The following is a 22,659-nucleotide window of genomic DNA, read 5'->3' as shown; positions in this document are numbered from 1 at the left end:
CAGGTGTACACCTGTGCCCTGTTGCATCAGTATCCTGATCTGCAGCACTTGCTCGCCAGTGGCATAAAGCAGGTGTACACCTGTGCCCTGCTGCATCAGCCTCCTGATCTGCAGCACCTGCTCGCCAATGGCAGAGAGCAGGATCAGCGGTCACCTGTGCCCTGCTGCATCAGTCTCCTGATCTGCAGCGCCTGCTCGCCAGTGACATAGAGCAGGTGTACACCTGTGCCTTGCTGCATCAGTCTCCTGATCTGCAGCACCTGCTCGCCAGTGGCATAGAGCAGGTGTACACCTGTGCCCTTCTGCATCAGTCTCCCGATCTGCAGCACCTGCTCGCCAGTGGCATAGAGCAGGTGTACACCTATGCCCTGCTGCATCAGTATCCCGATCTGCAGCACCTCCTCGCCAGTGACATAGTGCAGGTGTACACCTGTGCCCTGCTGCATCAGTCTCCTGATCTGCAGCACCTTCTCTCCAGTGACATAGAGCAGGTGTACACCTGTGCCCTGCTGCATCAGTCTCCTGATCTGCAGCACCTGCTCGCCAGTGGCATAGAGCAGGTGTACACCTATGCCCTGCTGCATCAGGCTCCTGATCTGCAGCGCCTGCTCGCCAGTAGCAGAGAGCAGGTTCAGGGGTCACATGTGCACTACTGCATCAGTCTCCTGATCTGCAGCACCTGCTCGCCAGTGGCAGAGAGCAGGATCAGGGGTCACCTGTGCCCTGCTGCATCAGTCTCCTGATCTGCAGCGCCTGCTCGCCAGTGACATAGAGCAGGTGTACACCTGTGCCTTGCTGCATCAGTCTCCTGATCTGCAGCACCTGCTCGCCAGTGGCATAGAGCAGGTGTACACCTGTGCCCTGCTGCATCAGTCTCCTGATCTGCAGCACCTGCTCTCCAGTGACATAGAGCAGGTGTACACCTGTGCCCTGTTGCATCAGTATCCTGATCTGCAGCACTTGCTCGCCAGTGGCATAAAGCAGGTGTACACCTGTGCCCTGCTGCATCAGCCTCCTGATCTGCAGCACCTGCTCGCCAATGGCAGAGAGCAGGATCAGCGGTCACCTGTGCCCTGCTGCATCAGTCTCCTGATCTGCAGCGCCTGCTCGCCAGTGACATAGAGCAGGTGTACACCTGTGCCTTGCTGCATCAGTCTCCTGATCTGCAGCACCTGCTCGCCAGTGGCATAGAGCAGGTGTACACCTGTGCCCTTCTGCATCAGTCTCCCGATCTGCAGCACCTGCTCGCCAGTGGCATAGAGCAGGTGTACACCTATGCCCTGCTGCATCAGTATCCCGATCTGCAGCACCTCCTCGCCAGTGACATAGTGCAGGTGTACACCTGTGCCCTGCTGCATCAGTCTCCTGATCTGCAGCACCTTCTCTCCAGTGACATAGAGCAGGTGTACACCTGTGCCCTGCTGCATCAGTCTCCTGATCTGCAGCACCTGCTCGCCAGTGGCATAGAGCAGGTGTACACCTATGCCCTGCTGCATCAGTCTCTTGATCTACAGCACCTGCTCGCCAGTGGCATAGAGCAGTTGTACACCTGTGCCCTGCTGCATCAGTCTCCTGATCTGCAGCAACCACTCTCCAGTGTCATAGAGCAGGTGTACACCTGTGCCCTGCTGCATCAGTATCCTGATATGCAGCAACTGCTCACCAGTGGCATAGAGCAGGTGTACACCTGTGCCCTGCTGCATCAGTATCCCGATCTGCAGCACCTCCTCGCCAGTGGCATAGAGCAGGTGTACACCTGTGCCCTGCTGCATCAGTCTCCCGATCTGCAGCACCTGCTCGCCAGTGGCATAGAGCATGTGTACACCTGTGCCCTGCTGCATCAGTCTCCTGATCTGCAGCAACTGCTCTCCAGTGACATAGAGCAGGTGTACACCTGTGCCCTGCTGCATCAGTCTCCTGATCTACAGCGCCTGCTCGCCAGTAGCAGAGAGCAGGATCAGGGGTCACCTGTGCCCTGCTGCATCAGTCTCCTGATCTGCAACAACTGCTCGCCAGTGGCAGAGAGCAGGTGTACACCTGTGCCCTGCTGCATAAGTCTCCTGATCTGCAGCACCTGCTCGCCAGTGGCAGAGAGCAGGATCAGGGGTCACCTGTGCCCTGCTGCATCAGTCTCCTGATCTGCAGTGCCTGCTCGCCAGTGGCATAGAGCAGGTGTACACCTGTGCTCTGCTGTATCAGCATCCCGATCTGCAGCACCTGCTCGCCAGTGGCATAGAGCAGGTGTACACTTGTGCCCTGCTGCATCAGTATCCCAATCTGCAGCACCTCCTCACCAGTGGCATAGAGCAGGTGTACACCTGTGCCCTGCTGCATCAGTCTCCCGATCTGCAGCACCTGCTCTCCAGTGACATAGAGCAGGTGTACACCTGTGCCCTGCTGCATCAGTCTCCTGATCTGAAGCACCTGCTCGCCAGTGGCATAGAGCAGTTGTACACCTGTGCCCTGCTGCATCAATATCCTGATCTGCAGCAACCGCTCTCCAGTGGCATAGAGCAGGTGTACACCTGTGCCCTGCTGCATCAGTCTCCTGATCTGCAGCACCTGCTCGCCAGTGGCATAGAGCAGTTGTACACCTGTGCCCTGCTGCATCAATATCCTGATCTGCAGCAACCGCTCTCCAGTGGCATAGAGCAGGTGTACACCTGTGCCCTGCTGCATCAGTCTCCTGATCTGCAACACCTGTTCGCCAGTGGCAGAGAGCAGGATTAGGGGTCACCTGTGCCCTGCTGCATCAGTCTCCTGATCTGCAGCGCCTGCTCGCCAGTGACATAGAGCAGTTGTACACCTGTGCCCTGCTGCATCAGTATCCTGATCTGCAGCACTTGCTCGCCAGTGGCATAAAGCAGGTGTACACCTGTGCCCTGCTGCATTAGTCTCCTGATCTGCAGCACCTGCTCGCCAGTGGCAGAGAGCAGGATCAGGTGTCACCAGTGCCCTGCTGCATCAGTCTCCTGATCTGCAGCACCTGCTCGCCAGTGGCATAGAGCAGTTGTACACCTGTGCCCTGCTGCATCAATATCCTGATCTGCAGCAACCGCTCTCCAGTGGCATAGAGCAGGTGTACACCTGTGCCCTGCTGCATCAGTCTCCTGATCTGCAACACCTGCTCGCCAGTGGCAGAAAGCAGGATTAGGGGTCACCTGTGCCCTGCTGCATCAGTCTCCTGATCTGCAGCGCCTGATCTCCAGTGACATAGAGCAGTTGTACACCTGTGCCCTGCTGCATCAGTATCCTGATCTGCAGCACTTGCTCGCCAGTGGCATAAAGCAGGTGAACACCTGTGCCCTGCTGCATCAGTCTCCTGATCTGCAGCGCCTGCTCGCCAGTGACATAGAGCAGGTGTACACCTGTGCCTTGCTGCATCAGTCTCCTGATCTGCAGCACCTGCTCGCCAGTGGCATAGAGCAGGTGTACACCTGTGCCCTGCTGCATCAGTATCCCGATCTGCAGCACCTGCTCGCCAGTGGCATAGAGCAGGTGTACACCTGTGCCCTGCTGCATCAGTATCCCGATCTGCAGCACCTCCTCGCCAGTGGCATAGAGCAGGTGTACACCTGTGCCCTGCTGCATCAGTCTCCCGATCTGCAGCACCTGCTCTTCAGTGACATAGAGCAGGTGTACACCTGTGCCCTGCTGCATCAGTCTCGCGATCTGCAGCACCTGCTCGCCAGTGGCATAGAGCAGGTGTACACCTGTGCCCTGCTGCATCAGTCTCCTGATCTGCAGCACCTGCTCGCCAGTGGCATAGAGCAGTTATACACCTGTGCCCTGCTGCATCAGTATCCTGATCTGCAGCGCCTGCTCGCCAGTAGCAGAGAGCAGGATCAGGGGTCACCTGTGCCCTACTGCATCAGTCTCCTGATCTGAAGCACCTGCTCGCCAGTGGCAGAGAGCAGGATCAGGGGTCACCTGTGCCCTGCTGCATCAGTCTCCTGATCTGCAGCGCCTGCTCGCCAATAAAATAGAGCAGGTGTACACCTGTGCCTTGCTGCATCAGTCTCCTGATCTGCAGAACCTGCTCACCAGTGGCATAGAGGAGGTGTACACCTGTGCCATGCTGCATCAGTATCCCGATCTGCAGCACCTGCTCGCCAGTGGCATAGAGCAGGTGTACACCTGTGCCCTGTTGCATCAGTCTCCCGACCTCTAGCACCTGCTCGCCAGTGGCATAGAGTAGCTGTTCACCTGTGCCCTGCTGCATCAGTATCCTGATCTGCAGCACTCACTCTCCAGTGACATAGAGCAGGTGTACACCTGTGCCCTGCTGAATCAGTATCCTGATCTGCAGCGCCTGCTCGCCAGTGGCATAGAGCAGGATCAGAGGTCACCTGTGCCCTGCTGCATCAGCCTCCTGATCTGCAGCACCCGCTCTCCAGTGGCATAGAACAGGTGTACACCTGTGCCTTGCTGCATCAGTCTCCGGATCTGCAGCACCTGCTCACCAGTGGCATAGAGCAGGTGTACACCTGTGCCCTGCTGCATCAGTCTCCTGATCTGCAGCACCTGCTCTCCAGTGACATAGAGCAGGTGTACACCTGTACCCTGCTGCATCAGTATCCTGATCTGCAGCACTTGCTCGCCAGTGGCATAAAGCAGGTGTACACCTGTGCCCTGCTGCATCAGTCTCCTGATCTGCAGCACCTGCTCGCCAATGGCAGAGAGCAGGATCAGCGGTCACCTGTGCCCTGCTGCATCAGTCTCCTGATCTGCAGTGCCTGCTCGCCAGTGACATAGAGCAGGTGTACACCTGTGCCTTGCTGCATCAGTCTCCTGATCTGCAGCACCTGCTCGCCAGTGGCATAGAGCAGGTGTACACCTGTGCCCTTCTGCATCAGTCTCCTGATCTGCAGCACCTGCTCGCCAATGGCAGAGAGCAGGATCAGCGGTCACCTGTGCCCTGCTGCATCAGTATCCCGATCTGCAGCACCTCCTCGCCAGTGACATAGAGCAGGTGTACACCTGTGCCCTGCTGCATCAGTCTCCTGATCTGCAGCACCTGCTCTCCAGTGACATAGAGCAGGTGTACACCTGTGCCCTGCTGCATCAGTCTCCTGATCTGCAGCACCTGCTCGCCAGTGGCATAGAGCAGGTGTACACCTGTGCCCTGTTGCATCAGTCTCTTGATATACAGCACCTGCTTGCCAGTGGCATAGAGCAGTTGTACACTTTGCCCTGCTGCATCAGTCTCCTGATCTGCAGCAACCACTCTCCAGTGTCATAGAGCAGGTGTACACCTGTGCCCTGCTGCATCAGTATCCTGATATGCAGCAACTGCTCACCAGTGGCATAGACCAGGTGTACACCTGTGCCCTGCTGCATCAGTGTCCTGATATGCAGCAACTGCTCACCAGTGGCATAGAGTAGGTGTACACCTGTGCCCTGCTGCATCAGGCTCCTGATCTGCAGCGCCTGCTCGCCAGTAGCAGAGAGCAGGTTCAGGGGTCACATGTGCACTACTGCATCAGTCTCCTGATCTGCAGCACCTGCTCGCCAGTGGCAGAGAGCAGGATCAGGGGTCACCTGTGCCCTGCTGCATCAGTCTCCTGATCTGCAGCGCCTGCTCGCCAGTGACATAGAGCAGGTGTACACCTGTGCCTTGCTGCATCAGTCTCCTGATCTGCAGCACCTGCTCGCCAGTGGCATAGAGCAGGTGTACACCTGTGCCCTGCTGCATCAGTCTCCTGATCTGCAGCACCTGCTCTCCAGTGACATAGAGCAGGTGTACACCTGTGCCCTGTTGCATCAGTATCCTGATCTGCAGCACTTGCTCGCCAGTGGCATAAAGCAGGTGTACACCTGTGCCCTGCTGCATCAGCCTCCTGATCTGCAGCACCTGCTCGCCAATGGCAGAGAGCAGGATCAGCGGTCACCTGTGCCCTGCTGCATCAGTCTCCTGATCTGCAGCGCCTGCTCGCCAGTGACATAGAGCAGGTGTACACCTGTGCCTTGCTGCATCAGTCTCCTGATCTGCAGCACCTGCTCGCCAGTGGCATAGAGCAGGTGTACACCTGTGCCCTTCTGCATCAGTCTCCCGATCTGCAGCACCTGCTCGCCAGTGGCATAGAGCAGGTGTACACCTATGCCCTGCTGCATCAGTATCCCGATCTGCAGCACCTCCTCGCCAGTGACATAGTGCAGGTGTACACCTGTGCCCTGCTGCATCAGTCTCCTGATCTGCAGCACCTTCTCTCCAGTGACATAGAGCAGGTGTACACCTGTGCCCTGCTGCATCAGTCTCCTGATCTGCAGCACCTGCTCGCCAGTGGCATAGAGCAGGTGTACACCTATGCCCTGCTGCATCAGTCTCTTGATCTACAGCACCTGCTCGCCAGTGGCATAGAGCAGTTGTACACCTGTGCCCTGCTGCATCAGTCTCCTGATCTGCAGCAACCACTCTCCAGTGTCATAGAGCAGGTGTACACCTGTGCCCTGCTGCATCAGTATCCTGATATGCAGCAACTGCTCACCAGTGGCATAGAGCAGGTGTACACCTGTGCCCTGCTGCATCAGTATCCCGATCTGCAGCACCTCCTCGCCAGTGGCATAGAGCAGGTGTACACCTGTGCCCTGCTGCATCAGTCTCCCGATCTGCAGCACCTGCTCGCCAGTGGCATAGAGCATGTGTACACCTGTGCCCTGCTGCATCAGTCTCCTGATCTGCAGCAACTGCTCTCCAGTGACATAGAGCAGGTGTACACCTGTGCCCTGCTGCATCAGTCTCCTGATCTACAGCGCCTGCTCGCCAGTAGCAGAGAGCAGGATCAGGGGTCACCTGTGCCCTGCTGCATCAGTCTCCTGATCTGCAACAACTGCTCGCCAGTGGCAGAGAGCAGGTGTACACCTGTGCCCTGCTGCATAAGTCTCCTGATCTGCAGCACCTGCTCGCCAGTGGCAGAGAGCAGGATCAGGGGTCACCTGTGCCCTGCTGCATCAGTCTCCTGATCTGCAGTGCCTGCTCGCCAGTGACATAGAGCAGGTGTACACCTGTGCCTTACTGCATCAGTCTCCTGATTTGCAGCACCTACTCGCCAGTGGCATAGAGCAGGTGTACACCTGTGCCCTGCTGCATCAGTATCCCAATCTGCAGCACGTGCTCGCCAGTGGCATAGAGCAGGTGTACACCTGTGCCCTGCTGCATCAGTATCCTGATCTGCAGCACCTCCTCGCCAGTGGCATAGAGCAGGTGTACACCTGTGCCCTGCTGCATCAGTCTCCCGATCTGCAGCACCTGCTCTTCAGTGACATAGAGCAGGTGTACACCTGTGCCCTGCTGCATCAGTCTCCTGATCTGCAGCACCTGCTCGCCAGTGGCATAGAGCAGGTGTACACCTGTGACCTGCTGCATCAGTCTCCTGATCTGCAGCAACTGCTCTCCAGTGACATAGAGCAGGTGTACACCTGTGCCCTGCTGCATCAGTCTCCTGATCTACAGCACCTGCTCGCCAGTGGCATAGAGCAGTTGTACACCTGTGCCCTGCTGCATCAGTATCCTGATCTGCAGCAACCGCTCTCCAGTGGCATAGAGCAGGTTTACACCTATGCCCTGCTGCATCAGTCTCCTGATCTGCAGCGCCTGCTCCCCAGTAGCAGAGAGCAGGATCAGGGGTCACCTGTGCCCTACTGCATCAGTCTCCTGATCTGAAGCACCTGCTCGCCAGTGGCAGAGAGCAGGATCAGGGGTCACCTGTGCCCTGATGCATCAGTCTCCTGATCTGCAGCGCCTGCTCGCCAATAACATAGAGCAGGTGTACACCTGTGCCTTGCTGCATCAGTCTCCTGATCTGCAGAACCTGCTCACCAGTGGCATAGAGGAGGTGTACACCTGTGCCATGCTGCATCAGTATCCCGATCTGCAGCACCTGCTCGCCAGTGGCATAGAGCAGGTGTACACCTGTGCCCTGCTGCATCAGTATCCCGATCTGCAGCACCTCCTCGCCAGTTGCTTAGAGCAGGTGTACACCTGTGCCCTGCTGCACCAGTCTCCTGATCTGCAGCACCTGCTCTCCAGTGACATAGAGCAGGTGTACACCTGTGCCCCGCTGCATCAGTCTCCTGATCTGCAGCACCTGCTCGTCAGTGGCATAGAGCAGGATCAGGGGTCACCTGTGCCCTGCTGCATCAGCCTCCTGATCTGCAGCACCCACTCTCCAGTGGCATAGAACAGGTGTACACCTGTGCCTTGCTGCATCAGTCTCCAGATCTGCAGTACCTGCTCACCAGTGGCATAGAGCAGATGTACACCTGTGCCCTGCTGCATCAGTATCCTGATCTGCAGCACCCGCTCTCCAGTGACATAGAGCAGGTGTACACCTGTGCCCTGCTGCATCAGTCTCCTGATCTGCAGCACCTGCTCTCCAGTGACATAGAGCAGGTGTACACCTGTGCCCTGCTGCATCAGTATCCTGATCTGCAGCACTTGCTCGCCAGTGGCATAAAACAGGTGTACACCTGTGCACTGCTGCATCAGTCTCCTGATCTGCAGCACCTGCTCGCCAGTGGCAGAGAGCAGGATCAGGGGTCACCTGTGCCCTGCTGCATCAGTCTCCTGATCTGCTGCGCCTGCTCGCCAGTGGCATAGAGCTGATGCATCAGTCTCCTGATCTGCAGCGCCTGCTCACCAGTGGCATAGAGCAGGTGTACACCTGTGCTCTGCTGTATCAGCATCCCGATCTGCAGCACCTGCTCGCCAGTGGCATAGAGCAGGTGTACACTTGTGCCCTGCTGCATCAGTATCCCAATCTGCAGCACCTCCTCACCAGTGGCATAGAGCAGGTGTACACCTGTGCCCTGCTGCATCAGTCTCCCGATCTGCAGCACCTGCTCTCCAGTGACATAGAGCAGGTGTACACCTGTGCCCTGCTGCATCAGTCTCCTGATCTGAAGCACCTGCTCGCCAGTGGCATAGAGCAGTTGTACACCTGTGCCCTACTGCATCAATATCCTGATCTGCAGCAACCTCTCTCCAGTGGCATAGAGCAGGTGTACACCTGTGCCCTGCTGCATCAGTCTCCTGATCTGCAACACCTGCTCGCCAGTGGCAGAGAGCAGGATTAGGGGTCACCTGTGCCCTGCTGCATCAGTCTCCTGATCTGCAGCGCCTGCTCGCCAGTGACATAGAGCAGTTGTACACCTGTGCCCTGCTGCATCAGTATCCTGATCTGCAGCACTTGCTCGCCAGTGGCATAAAGCAGGTGTACACCTGTGCCCTGCTGCATCAGTCTCCTGATCTGCAGCACCTGCTCGCCAGTGGCAGAGAGCAGGATCAGGTGTCACCAGTGCCCTGCTGCATCAGTCTCCTGATCTGCAGCACCTGCTCGCCAGTGGCATAGAGCAGTTGTACACCTGTGCCCTGCTGCATCAATATCCTGATCTGCAGCAACCGCTCTCCAGTGGCATAGAGCAGGTGTACACCTGTGCCCTGCTGCATCAGTCTCCTGATCTGCAACACCTGCTCGCCAGTGGCAGAGAGCAGGATTAGGGGTCACCTGTGCCCTGCTGCATCAGTCTCCTGATCTGCAGCGCCTGCTCGCCAGTGACATAGAGCAGTTGTACACCTGTGCCCTGCTGCATCAGTATCCTGATCTGCAGCACTTGCTCGCCAGTGGCATAAAGCAGGTGTACACCTGTGCCCTGCTGCATTAGTCTCCTGATCTGCAGCACCTGCTCGCCAGTGGCAGAGAGCAGGATCAGGTGTCACCAGTGCCCTGCTGCATCAGTCTCCTGATCTGCAGCACCTGCTCGCCAGTGGCATAGAGCAGTTGTACACCTGTGCCCTGCTGCATCAATATCATGATCTGCAGCAACCGCTCTCCAGTGGCATAGAGCAGGTGTACACCTGTGCCCTGCTGCATCAGTCTCCTGATCTGCAACACCTGCTCGCCAGTGGCAGAAAGCAGGATTAGGGGTCACCTGTGCCCTGCTGCATCAGTCTCCTGATCTGCAGCGCCTGATCTCCAGTGACATAGAGCAGTTGTACACCTGTGCCCTGCTGCATCAGTATCCTGATCTGCAGCACTTGCTCGCCAGTGGCATAAAGCAGGTGAACACCTGTGCCCTGCTGCATCAGTCTCCTGATCTGCAGCGCCTGCTCGCCAGTGACATAGAGCAGGTGTACACCTGTGCCTTGCTGCATCAGTCTCCTGATCTGCAGCACCTGCTCGCCAGTGGCATAGAGCAGGTGTACACCTGTGCCCTGCTGCATCAGTATCCCGATCTGCAGCACCTGCTCGCCAGTGGCATAGAGCAGGTGTACACCTGTGCCCTGCTGCATCAGTATCCCGATCTGCAGCACCTCCTCGCCAGTGGCATAGAGCAGGTGTACACCTGTGCCCTGCTGCATCAGTCTCCCGATCTGCAGCACCTGCTCTTCAGTGACATAGAGCAGGTGTACACCTGTGCCCTGCTGCATCAGTCTCGCGATCTGCAGCACCTGCTCGCCAGTGGCATAGAGCAGGTGTACACCTGTGCCCTGCTGCATCAGTCTCCTGATCTGCAGCACCTGCTCGCCAGTGGCATAGAGCAGTTGTACACCTGTGCCCTGCTGCATCAGTATCCTGATCTGCAGCGCCTGCTCGCCAGTAGCAGAGAGCAGGATCAGGGGTCACCTGTGCCCTACTGCATCAGTCTCCTGATCTGAAGCACCTGCTCGCCAGTGGCAGAGAGCAGGATCAGGGGTCACCTGTGCCCTGCTGCATCAGTCTCCTGATCTGCAGCGCCTGCTCGCCAATAACATAGAGCAGGTGTACACCTGTGCCTTGCTGCATCAGTCTCCTGATCTGCAGAACCTGCTCACCAGTGGCATAGAGGAGGTGTACACCTGTGCCATGCTGCATCAGTATCCCGATCTGCAGCACCTGCTCGCCAGTGGCATAGAGCAGGTGTACACCTGTGCCCTGTTGCATCAGTCTCCCGACCTCTAGCACCTGCTCGCCAGTGGCATAGAGTAGCTGTTCACCTGTGCCCTGCTGCATCAGTATCCTGATCTGCAGCACTCACTCTCCAGTGACATAGAGCAGGTGTACACCTGTGCCCTGCTGAATCAGTATCCTGATCTGCAGCGCCTGCTCGCCAGTGGCATAGAGCAGGATCAGAGGTCACCTGTGCCCTGCTGCATCAGCCTCCTGATCTGCAGCACCCGCTCTCCAGTGGCATAGAACAGGTGTACACCTGTGCCTTGCTGCATCAGTCTCCGGATCTGCAGCACCTGCTCACCAGTGGCATAGAGCAGGTGTACACCTGTGCCCTGCTGCATCAGTCTCCTGATCTGCAGCACCTGCTCTCCAGTGACATAGAGCAGGTGTACACCTGTACCCTGCTGCATCAGTATCCTGATCTGCAGCACTTGCTCGCCAGTGGCATAAAGCAGGTGTACACCTGTGCCCTGCTGCATCAGTCTCCTGATCTGCAGCACCTGCTTGCCAATGGCAGAGAGCAGGATCAGCGGTCACCTGTGCCCTGCTGCATCAGTCTCCTGATCTGCAGTGCCTGCTCGCCAGTGACATAGAGCAGGTGTACACCTGTGCCTTGCTGCATCAGTCTCCTGATCTGCAGCACCTGCTCGCCAGTGGCATAGAGCAGGTGTACACCTGTGCCCTGCTGCATCAGTATCCTGATCTGCAGCACCTGCTCGCCAATGGCAGAGAGCAGGATCAGCGGTCACCTGTGCCCTGCTGCATCAGTATCCCGATCTGCAGCACCTCCTCGCCAGTGACATAGAGCAGGTGTACACCTGTGCCCTGCTGCATCAGTCTCCTGATCTGCAGCACCTGCTCTCCAGTGACATAGAGCAGGTGTACACCTGTGCCCTGCTGCATCAGTCTCCTGATCTGCAGCACCTGCTCGCCAGTGGCATAGAGCAGGTGTACACCTGTGCCCTGCTGCATCAGTCTCTTGATATACAGCACCTGCTTGCCAGTGGCATAGAGCAGTTGTACACTTTGCCCTGCTGCATCAGTCTCCTGATCTGCAGCAACCACTCTCCAGTGTCATAGAGCAGGTGTACACCTGTGCCCTGCTGCATCAGTATCCTGATATGCAGCAACTGCTCACCAGTGGCATAGACCAGGTGTACACCTGTGCCCTGCTGCATCAGTGTCCTGATATGCAGCAACTGCTCACCAGTGGCATAGAGTAGGTGTACACCTGTGCCCTGCTGCATCAGGCTCCTGATCTGCAGCGCCTGCTCGCCAGTAGCAGAGAGCAGGTTCAGGGGTCACATGTGCACTACTGCATCAGTCTCCTGATCTGCAGCACCTGCTCGCCAGTGGCAGAGAGCAGGATCAGGGGTCACCTGTGCCCTGCTGCATCAGTCTCCTGATCTGCAGCGCCTGCTCGCCAGTGACATAGAGCAGGTGTACACCTGTGCCTTGCTGCATCAGTCTCCTGATCTGCAGCACCTGCTCGCCAGTGGCATAGAGCAGGTGTACACCTGTGCCCTGCTGCATCAGTCTCCTGATCTGCAGCACCTGCTCTCCAGTGACATAGAGCAGGTGTACACCTGTGCCCTGTTGCATCAGTATCCTGATCTGCAGCACTTGCTCGCCAGTGGCATAAAGCAGGTGTACACCTGTGCCCTGCTGCATCAGCCTCCTGATCTGCAGCACCTGCTCGCCAATGGCAGAGAGCAGGATCAGCGGTCACCTGTGCCCTGCTGCATCAGTCTCCTGATCTGCAGCGCCTGCTCGCCAGTGACATAGAGCAGGTGTACACCTGTGCCTTGCTGCATCAGTCTCCTGATCTGCAGCACCTGCTCGCCAGTGGCATAGAGCAGGTGTACACCTGTGCCCTTCTGCATCAGTCTCCCGATCTGCAGCACCTGCTCGCCAGTGGCATAGAGCAGGTGTACACCTGTGCCCTGCTGCATCAGTATCCCGATCTGCAGCACCTCCTCGCCAGTGACATAGAGCAGGTGTACACCTGTGCCCTGCTGCATCAGTCTCCTGATCTGCAGCACCTGCTCTCAAGTGACATAGAGCAGGTGTACACCTGTGCCCTGCTGCATCAGTCTCCTGATCTGCAGCACCTGCTCGCCAGTGGCATAGAGCAGGTGTACACCTATGCACTGCTGCATCAGTCTCTTGATCTACAGCACCTGCTCGCCAGTGGCATAGAGCAGTTGTACACCTGTGCCCTGCTGCATCAGTCTCCTGATCTGCAGCAACCACTCTCCAGTGTCATAGAGCAGGTGTACACCTGTGCCCTGCTGCATCAGTATCCTGATATGCAGCAACTGCTAACCAGTGGCATAGACCAGGTGTACACTTGTGCCCTGCTGCATCAGTGTCCTGATATGCAGCAACTGCTCACCAGTGGCATAGAGCGGGTGTACACCTGTGCCCTGCTGCATCAGGCTCCTGATCTGCAGCACCTGCTCGCCAGTGTCAGAGAGCAGCATCAGGGGTCACCTATGCCCTGCTGCATCAGTCTCTTGATCTACAGCACCTGCTCGCCAGTGGCATAGAGCAGGTGTACACCTGTGCCCTGCTGCATCAGAATCCCGAACTGCAGCACCTGCTCACTAGTGGCATAGAGCAGTTGTATACCTGTGCCCTGCTGCATCAGTCTCCTGATCTGCAGCAACCTCTCTCCAGTGTCATAGAGCAGGTGTACACCTGTGCCCTGCTGCATCAGAATCCCGAACTGCAGCACCTGCTCACTAGTGGCATAGAGCAGGTGTACACCTGTGCCCTGCTGCATCAGTATCCTGATCTGCAGCACCTCCTCGCCAGTGGCATAGAGTAGGTGTACAACTGTGCCCTGCTGCATCAGTCTCCCGATCTGCAGCACCTGCTCTCCAGTGACATAGAGCAGCTGTACACGTGTGCCCTGCTGCATCAGTCTCCTGATCTGCAACACCTGCTCGTCAGTGGCATAGAGCAGGTGTACACCTGTGCCCTGCTGCATCAGTCTCCTGATCTGCAGCACCTGCTCTCCAGTGACATAGAGCAGGTGTACACCTGTGCCCTGCTGCATCAGTCTCCTGATCTACAGCACCTGCTTGCCAGTGGCATAGAGCTGTTGTACACCTGTGCCCTGCTGCATCAGTATCCTGATATGCAGCAACCGTTCTCCAGTGGCATAGAGCAGGTGTACACCTGTGCCCTGCTGCATCAGTATCCTGATATGCAGCAACCACTCACCAGTGACATAGAGCAGGTGTACACCTGTGCCCTGCTGCATCAGTCTCCTGATCTGCAGCGCCTGCTCGCCAGTAGCAGAGAGCAGGATCAGGGGTTACCTGTGCCCTACTGCATCAGTCTCCTGATCTGCAGCACCTGCTCGCCAGTGGCATAGAGCAGGTGTACACCTGTGCCCTGCTGCATCAGTAGCCTGATCTGTAGCGCCTGCTCGCCAGTGGCATAGAGCAGGTGTACACCTGTGCCCTGCTGCATCAGTCTCCTGATCTGCAGCACCTGCTCGCCAGTGGCATAGAGCAGGATCAGGGGTCACCTGTGCACTGCTGCATCAGTATCCTGATATGCAGCAACTGCTCACCAGTGCACATAGAGCAGGTGTACACCTGTGCCTTGCTGCATCAGTCTCCTGATCTGCAGCACCTGCTCACCAGTGGCATAAAGCAGGTGTACACCTGTGCACTGCTGCATCAGTCTCCTGATCTGCAGCACCTGCTCGCCACTGGCATAGAGTAGGTGTACACCTGTGCACTGCTGCATCAGTCTCCTAATCTGCAGCACCTGCTCTCCAGTGACATAGACCTGTGCCCTGCTGCATCAGTCTCCTGATCTGCAGCACCTGCTCGCCAGTGGCATAGAGCAGGTGTACACCTGTGCCCTGCTGCATCAGTCTCCTGATCTGCAGCACCTGCTTTCCAGTGACATAGAGAAGGTGTACACCTGTGCCCTGCTGCATCAGTCTCCTGATCTGCAGCACCTGCTCGCCAGTGGCATAGAGCAGTTGTACACCTGTGCCCTGCTGCATCAGTATCCTGATCTGCAGCAACCGCTCTCCAGTGGTATAGAGCAGGTGTACACCTGTGCCCTGCTGCATCAGTATCCTGATATGCAGCAACTGCTCACCAGTGGCATAGAGCAGGTGTACACCTGTGCCCTGCTGCATCAGTATCCTGATCTGCAGCGCCTGCTCGCCAGTGGCATAGAGCAGGTGTACACCTGTGCCCTGCTGCATCAGTCTCCTGATCTGCAGCACCTGCTCGCCAGTGGCATAGAGCAGGATCAGGGGTCACCTGCGCCCTGCTGCATCAGTATCCTGATATGCAGCAACTGCTCACCAGTGACATAGAGCAGGATCAGGGGTCACCTGCGCCCTGCTGCATCAGTATCCTGATCTGCAGCGCCTGCTCGCCAGTGGCATAGAGCAGGATCAGGGGTCACCTGTGCCCTGCTGTATCAGCCTCCTGATCTGCAGCACCCACTCTCCAGTGGCATAGAACAGGTGTACACCTGTGCCCTGCTGCATCAGTCTCCTGATCTGCAACATCTGCTCGCCAGTGGCAGAGAGCAGGATCAGGGGTCACCTGTGCCCTGCTGCATCAGTCTCCTGATCTGCAGCACCTGCTCGCCAGTGGCATAGAGCAGTTGTACACCTGAGGCCCTGCTGCATCAGTATCCTGATCTGTAGCACCTGCTCGCCAGTGACATAGAGCAGGTGTACACCTGTGCCCTGCTGCATCAGTATCCTGATCTGCAGCACTCGATCGCCAGTGGCATAAAGCAGGTGTACACCTGTGCCCTGCTGCATCAGTCTCCTGATCTGCAGCACCTGCTCGCCAGTGGCAGAGAGCTGGATCAGGGGTCACCTGTGCCCTGCTGCATCAGTCTCCTGATCTGCAGCGCCTGCTCGCCAGTGACATAGAGCAGATGCACACCTGTGCCTTGCTGCATCAGTCTCCTGATCAGCAGCACCTGCTCACCAGTGGCATAGAGCTGCTGCATCAGTCTCCTGATCTGCAGTGCCTGCTCGCCAGTGGCATAGAGCAGGTGTACACCTGTGCCTTGCTGCATCAGTCTCCTGATCTGCAGCACCTGCTCGCCAGTGACATAGAGCAGGTGCACACCTGTGCCTTGCTGCATCAGTCTCCTGATCAGCAGCACCTGCTCGCCAGTGGCATAGAGCTGCTGCATCAGTCTCCTGATCTGCAGTGCCTGCTCGCCAGTGGCATAGAGCAGGTGTACACCTGTGCCTTGCTGCATCAGTCTCCTGATCTGCAGCACCTGCTCGCCAGTGGCATAGAGCAGGTGTACACCTGTGCCCTGCTGCATCAGTGTCCCGATCTGCAGCACCTGCTCTCCAGTGACATAGAGCAGGATCAGGGGTCACCTGCGCCCTGCTGCATCAGTATCCTGATATGCAGCAACTGCTCACCAGTGGCATAGAGCAGGTGTACACCTGTGCCCTGCTGCATCAGTATCCTGATCTGCAGAAACTGCTCACCAGTGGCATAGAGCAGGTGTACACCTGTGCCCTGCTGCATCAGTATCCTGATCTGCAGCAACCGCTCTCCAGTGGCATAGAGCAGCTGCTGCATCAGTATCCTGATATGCAGCAACCGCTCACCAGTGGCATAGAGCAGGTGTACACCTGTGCCCTGCTGCATCAGTCTCCTGATCTGCAGCACCTGCTCTCCAGTGACATAGAGCAGGTGTACACCTGTGCCCTGCTGCATCAGTCTCCTGATCTGCAGCACCTGCTCGCCAGTGGCATAGAGCAGGTGTACACCTGTGCCCTGCTGCATCAGTCTCCTGATCTGCAGCACCTGCTCGTCAGTGGCATAGAGCAGGATCAGGGGTCACCTGCGCCCTGCTGCATCAGTATCCTGATATGCAGCAACTGCTCACCAGTGGCATAGAGCAGGATCAGGGGTCACCTGCACCCTGCTGCATCAGTATCCTGATCTGCAGCGCCTGCTCACCAGTGGCATAGAGCGGGTGTACACCTGTGCCGTGCTGCATCAGCCTCCTGATCTGCAGAACCCACTCTCCAGTGGCATAGAACAGGTGTACACCTGTGCCCTGCTGCATCAGTCTCCTGATATGCAGCAACTGCTCACCAGTGGCATAGAGCAGGATCAGGGGTCACCTGTGCCCTGCTGCATCAGTCTCCTGATCTGCAACAACTGCTCGCCAGTGGCAGAGAGCAGGATCAGGGGTCACCTGTGCCCTGCTGCATCAGTCTTCTGATCTGCAACACCTGCTCGCCAGTAGCAGAGAGCAGGATCAGGGATCACTTGTGCCCTGCTGCATCAGTCTCCTGATCTGCAGCGCCTGCTCGCCAGTGGCCTAGAGCAGTTGTACACCTGTGCCCTGCTGCATCAGTATCCTGATCTGCAGCACCTGCTCGCCAGTGACATAGAGCAGGTGTACACCTGTGCCCTGCTGCATCAGTCTCCTGATCTGCAGCACCTGCTCACCAGTGGCATAAAGCAGGTGTACAGCTGTGCCTTGCTGCATCAGTCTCCTGATCTGCAGCACCTGCTCGCCTGTGGCATAGAGCAGGTGTACACCTGTGCCCTGCTGCATCAGTATCCCGATCTGCAGCACCTGCTCGCCAGTGGCATAGAGCAGGTGTACACCTGTGCCCTGCTGCATCAGTATCCCGATCTGCAGCACCTCCTCGCCAGTGGCATAGAGCAGGTGTACACCTGTGCCCTGCTGCATCAGTCTCCCGATCTGCAGCACCTGCTCTTCAGTGACATAGAGCAGGTGTACACCTGTGCCCCGCTGCATCAGTCTCCCGATCTGCAGCACCTGCTCGCCAGTGGCACAGAGCAGGTGTACACCTGTGCCCTCCTGCATCAGTCTCCTGATCTGCAGCAACTGCTCTCCAGTGACATAGAGCAGGTGTACACCTGTGCCCTGCTGCATCAGTCTCCTGATCTACAGCGCCTGCTCGCCAGTAGCAGAGAGCAGGATCAGGGGTCACCTGTGCCCTGCTGCATCAGTCTCCTGATCTGCAGCAACTGCTCTCCAGTGACATAGAGCAGGTGTACACCTGTGCCCCTCTGCATCAGTCTCCCGATCTGCAGCACCTGCTCGCCAGTGGCATAGAGCAGGTGTACACCTGTGCCCTGCTGCATCAGTCTCCTGATCTGCAGCAACTGCTCTCCAGTGACATAGAGCAGGTGTACACCTGTGCCCTGCTGCATCAGTCTCCTGATCTGCAACAACTGCTCGCCAGTGGCAGAGAGCAGGATCAGGGGTCACCTGTGCCCTGCTGCATCAGTCTCCTGATCTGCAACACCTGCTTGCCAGTGGCAGAGAGCAGGATCAGGGATCACCTGTGTCCTGCTGCATCAGTCTCCTGATCTGCAGCGCCTGCTCGCCAGTGGCCTAGAGCAGTTGTACACCTGTGCCCTGCTGCATTAGTATCCTGATCTGCAGCACCTGCTCGCCAGTGACATAGAGCAGGTGTACACCTGTGCCCTGCTGCATCAGTATCCAGATCTGCAGCACTTGCTCGCCAGTGGCATAAAGCAGGTGTACACCTGTGCCCTGCTGCATAAGTCTCCTGATCTGCAGCACCTGCTCGCCAGTGGCAGAGAGCAGGATCAGGGGTCACCTGTGCCCTGCTGCATCAGTCTCCTGATCTGCAGCGCCTGCTCGCCAGTGACATAAAGCAGGTGTACACCTGTGCCTTGCTGCATCAGTCTCCTGATCTGCAGCACCTACTCGCCAGTGGCATAGAGCAGGTGTACACCTGTGCCCTGCTGCATCAGAATCCCGATCTGCAGCACCTGCTCGCCAGTGGCATAGAGCAGGTGTACACCTGTGCCCTGCTGCATCAGTATCCTGATCTGCAGCACCTCCTCGCCAGTGGCATAGAGCAGGTGTACACCTGTGCCCTGCTGCATCAGTCTCCCGATCTGCAGCACCTGCTCTTCAGTGACATAAAGCAGGTGTACACCTGTGCCCTGCTGCATCAGTCTCCTGATCTGCAGCACCTGCTCGCCAGTGGCATAGAGCAGGTGTACACCTGTGACCTGCTGCATCAGTCTCCTGATCTGCAGCAACTGCTCTCCAGTGACATAGAGCAGGTGTACACCTGTGCCCTGCTGCATCAGTCTCCTGATCTACAGCACCTGCTCGCCAGTGGCATAGAGCAGTTGTACACCTGTGCCCTGCTGCATCAGTATCCTGATCTGCAGCAACCACTCTCCACTGGCATAGAGCAGGTTTACACCTGTGCCCTGCTGCATCAGTCTCCTGATCTGCAGAGCCTGCTCCCCAGTAGCAGAGAGCAGGATCAGGGGTCACCTGTGCCCTACTGCATCAGTCTCCTGATCTGAAGCACCTGCTCGCCAGTGGCAGAGAGCAGGATCAGGGGTCACCTGTGCCTTGCTGCATCAGTCTCCTGATCTGCAGAACCTGCTCACCAGTGGCATAGAGGAGGTGTACACCTGTGCCATGCTGCATCAGTATCCCGATCTGCAGCACCTGCTCGCCAGTGGCATAGAGCAGGTGTACACCTGTGCCCTGCTGCATCAGTATCCCGATCTGCAGCACCTCCTCGCCAGTGGCTTAGAGCAGGTGTACACCTGTGCCCTGCTGCACCAGTCTCCTGATCTGCAGCACCTGCTCTCCAGTGCCATAGAGCAGGTGTACACCTGTGCCCTGCTGCATCAGTCTCCTGATCTGCAGCACCTGCTCGTCAGTGGCATAGAGCAGGATCAGGGGTCACCTGTGCCCTGCTGCATCAGCCTCCTGATCTGCAGCACCCACTCTCCAGTGGCATAGAACAGGTGTACACCTGTGCCTTTCTGCATCAGTCTCCGGATCTGCAGTACCTGCTCACCAGTGGCATAGAGCAGATGTACACCTGTGCCCTGCTGCATCAGTATCCTGATCTGCAGCACCCGCTCTCCAGTGACATAGAGCAGGTGTACACCTGTGCCCTGCTGCATCAGTCTCCTGATCTGCAGCACCTGCTCTCCAGTGACATAGAGCAGGTGTACACCTGTGCCCTGCTGCATCAGTATCCTGGTCTGCAGCACTTGCTCGCCAGTGGCATAAAGCAGGTGTACACCTGTGCACTGCTGCATCAGTCCCCTGATCTGCAGCACCTGCTCGCCAGTGGCAGAGAGCAGGATCAGGGGTCACCTGTGCCCTGCTGCATCAGTCTCCTGATCTGCTGCGCCTGCTCGCCAGTGGCATAGAGCTGATGCATCAGTCTCCTGATCTGCAGCGCCTGCTCGCCAGTGGCATAGAGCAGGTGTACACCTGTGCCTTGCTGCATCAGTCTCCTGATCTGCAGCACCTGCTCGCCAGTGGCATAGAGCAGGTGTACACCTGTGCTCTGCTGTATCAGCATCCCGATCTGCAGCACCTGCTCGCCAGTGGCATAGAGCAGGTGTACACCTGTGCCCTGCTGCATCAGTATCCCAATCTGCAGCACCTCCTCGCCAGTGGCATAGAGCAGGTGTACACCTGTGCCCTGCTGCATCAGTCTCCCGATCTGCAGCACCTGCTCTCCAGTGACATAGAGCAGGTGTACACCTGTGCCCTGCTGCATCAGTCTCCTGATCTGAAGCACCTGCTCGCCAGTGGCATAGAGCAGTTGTACACCTGTGCCCTGCTGCATCAATATCCTGATCTGCAGCAACCGCTCTCCAGTGGCATAGAGCAGGTGTACACCTGTGCCCTGCTGCATCAGTCTCCTGATCTGCAACACCTGCTCGCCAGTGGCAGAGAGCAGGATTAGGGGTCACCTGTGCCCTGCTGCATCAGTCTCCTGATCTGCAGCGCCTGCTCGCCAGTGGCATAGAGCAGTTGTACACCTGTGCCCTGCTGCATCAGTATCCTGATCTGCAGCACTTGCTCGCCAGTGGCATAAAGCAGGTGTACACCTGTGCCCTGCTGCATCAGTCTCCTGATCTGCAGCACCTGCTCGCCAGTGGCAGAGAGCAGGATCAGGTGTCACCAGTGCCCTGCTGCATCAGTCTCCTGATCTGCAGCACCTGCTCGCCAGTGGCATAGAGCAGTTGTACACCTGTGCCCTGCTGCATCAATATCCTGATCTGCAGCAACCGCTCTCCAGTAGCATAGAGCAGGTGTACATCTGTGCCCTGCTGCATCAGTCTCCTGATCTGCAACACCTGCTCGCCAGTGGCAGAGAGCAGGATTAGGGGTCACCTGTGCCCTGCTGCATCAGTCTCCTGATCTGCAGCGCCTGATCGCCAGTGGCATAGAGCAGTTGTACACCTGTGCCCTGCTGCATCAGTATCCTGATCTGCAGCACTTGCTCGCCAGTGGCATAAAGCAGGTGAACACCTGTGCCCTGCTGCATCAGTCTCCTGATCTGCAGCGCCTGCTCGCCAGTGACATAGAGCAGGTGTACACCTGTGCCTTGCTGCATCAGTCTCCTGATCTGCAGCACCTGCTCGCCAGTGGCATAGAGCAGGTGTACACCTGTGCCCTGCTGCATCAGTATCCCGATCTGCAGCACCTCCTCGCCAGTGGCATAGAGCAGGTGTACACCTGTGCCCTACTGCATCAGTCTCGCGATCTGCAGCACCTGCTCTTCAGTGACATAGAGCAGGTGTACACCTGTGCCCTGCTGCATCAGTCTCCTGATCTGCAGCACCTGCTCGCCAGTGGCATAGAGCAGTTGTACACCTGTGCCCTGCTGCATCAGTATCCTGATCTGCAGCAACCGCTCTCCAGTGGCATAGAGCAGGTTTACACCTGTGCCCTGCTGCATCAGTCTCCTGATCTGCAGCGCCTGCTCACCAGTAGCAGAGAGAAGGATCAGGGGTCACCTGTGCCCTACTGCATCAGTCTCCTGATCTGAAGCACCTGCTCACCAGTGGCAGAGAGCAGGATCAGGGGTCACCTGTGCCCTGCTGCATCAGTCTCCTGATCTGCAGAACCTGCTCACCAGTGGCATAGAGGAGGTGTACACCTGTGCCATGCTGCATCAGTATCCCGATCTGCAGCACCTGCTCGCCAGTGGCATAGAGCAGGTGTACACCTGTGCCCTGCTGCATCAGTATCCCGATCTGCAGCACCTCCTCGCCAGTGGCATAGAGCAGGTGTACACCTGTGCCCTGCTGCACCAGTCTCCTGATCTGCAGCACCTGCTCTCCAGTGACATAGAGCAGGTGTACACCTGTACCCTGCTGCATCAGTCTCCTGATCTGCAGCACCTGCTCGTCAGTGGTATAGAGCAGGATCAGGGGTCACCTGTGCCCTGCTGCATCAGCCTCCTGATCTGCAGCACCCGCTCTCCAGTGGCATAGAACAGGTGTACACCTGTGCCTTGCTGCATCAGTCTCCGGATCTGCAGCACCTGCTCACCAGTGGCATAGAGCAGGTGTACACCTGTGCCCTGCTGCATCAGTCTCCTGATCTGCAGCACCTGCTCTCCAGTGACATAGAGCAGGTGTACACCTGTGCCCTGCTGCATCAGTATCCTGATCTGCAGCACTTGCTCGCCAGTGGCATAAAGCAGGTGTACACCTGTGCACTGCTGCATCAGTCTCCTGATCTGCAGCACCTGCTCGCCAGTGGCAGAGAGCAGGATCAGGGGTCACCTGTGCCCTGCTGCATGAGTCTCCTGATCTGCAGCGCCTGCTCGCCAGTGGCATAGAGCTGATGCATCAGTCTCCTGATCTGCAGCGCCTGCTCGCCAGTGGCATAGAGCAGGTGTACACCTGTGCCTTGCTGC

Source organism: Ambystoma mexicanum, chromosome 12 (assembly GCF_040938575.1).
Source record: "Ambystoma mexicanum isolate Mex_15411 chromosome 12, UKY_AmexF1_1, whole genome shotgun sequence".
NCBI lineage: Eukaryota > Metazoa > Chordata > Amphibia > Caudata > Ambystomatidae > Ambystoma > Ambystoma mexicanum.
Note: the sequence above shows the minus strand (reverse complement) of the source record.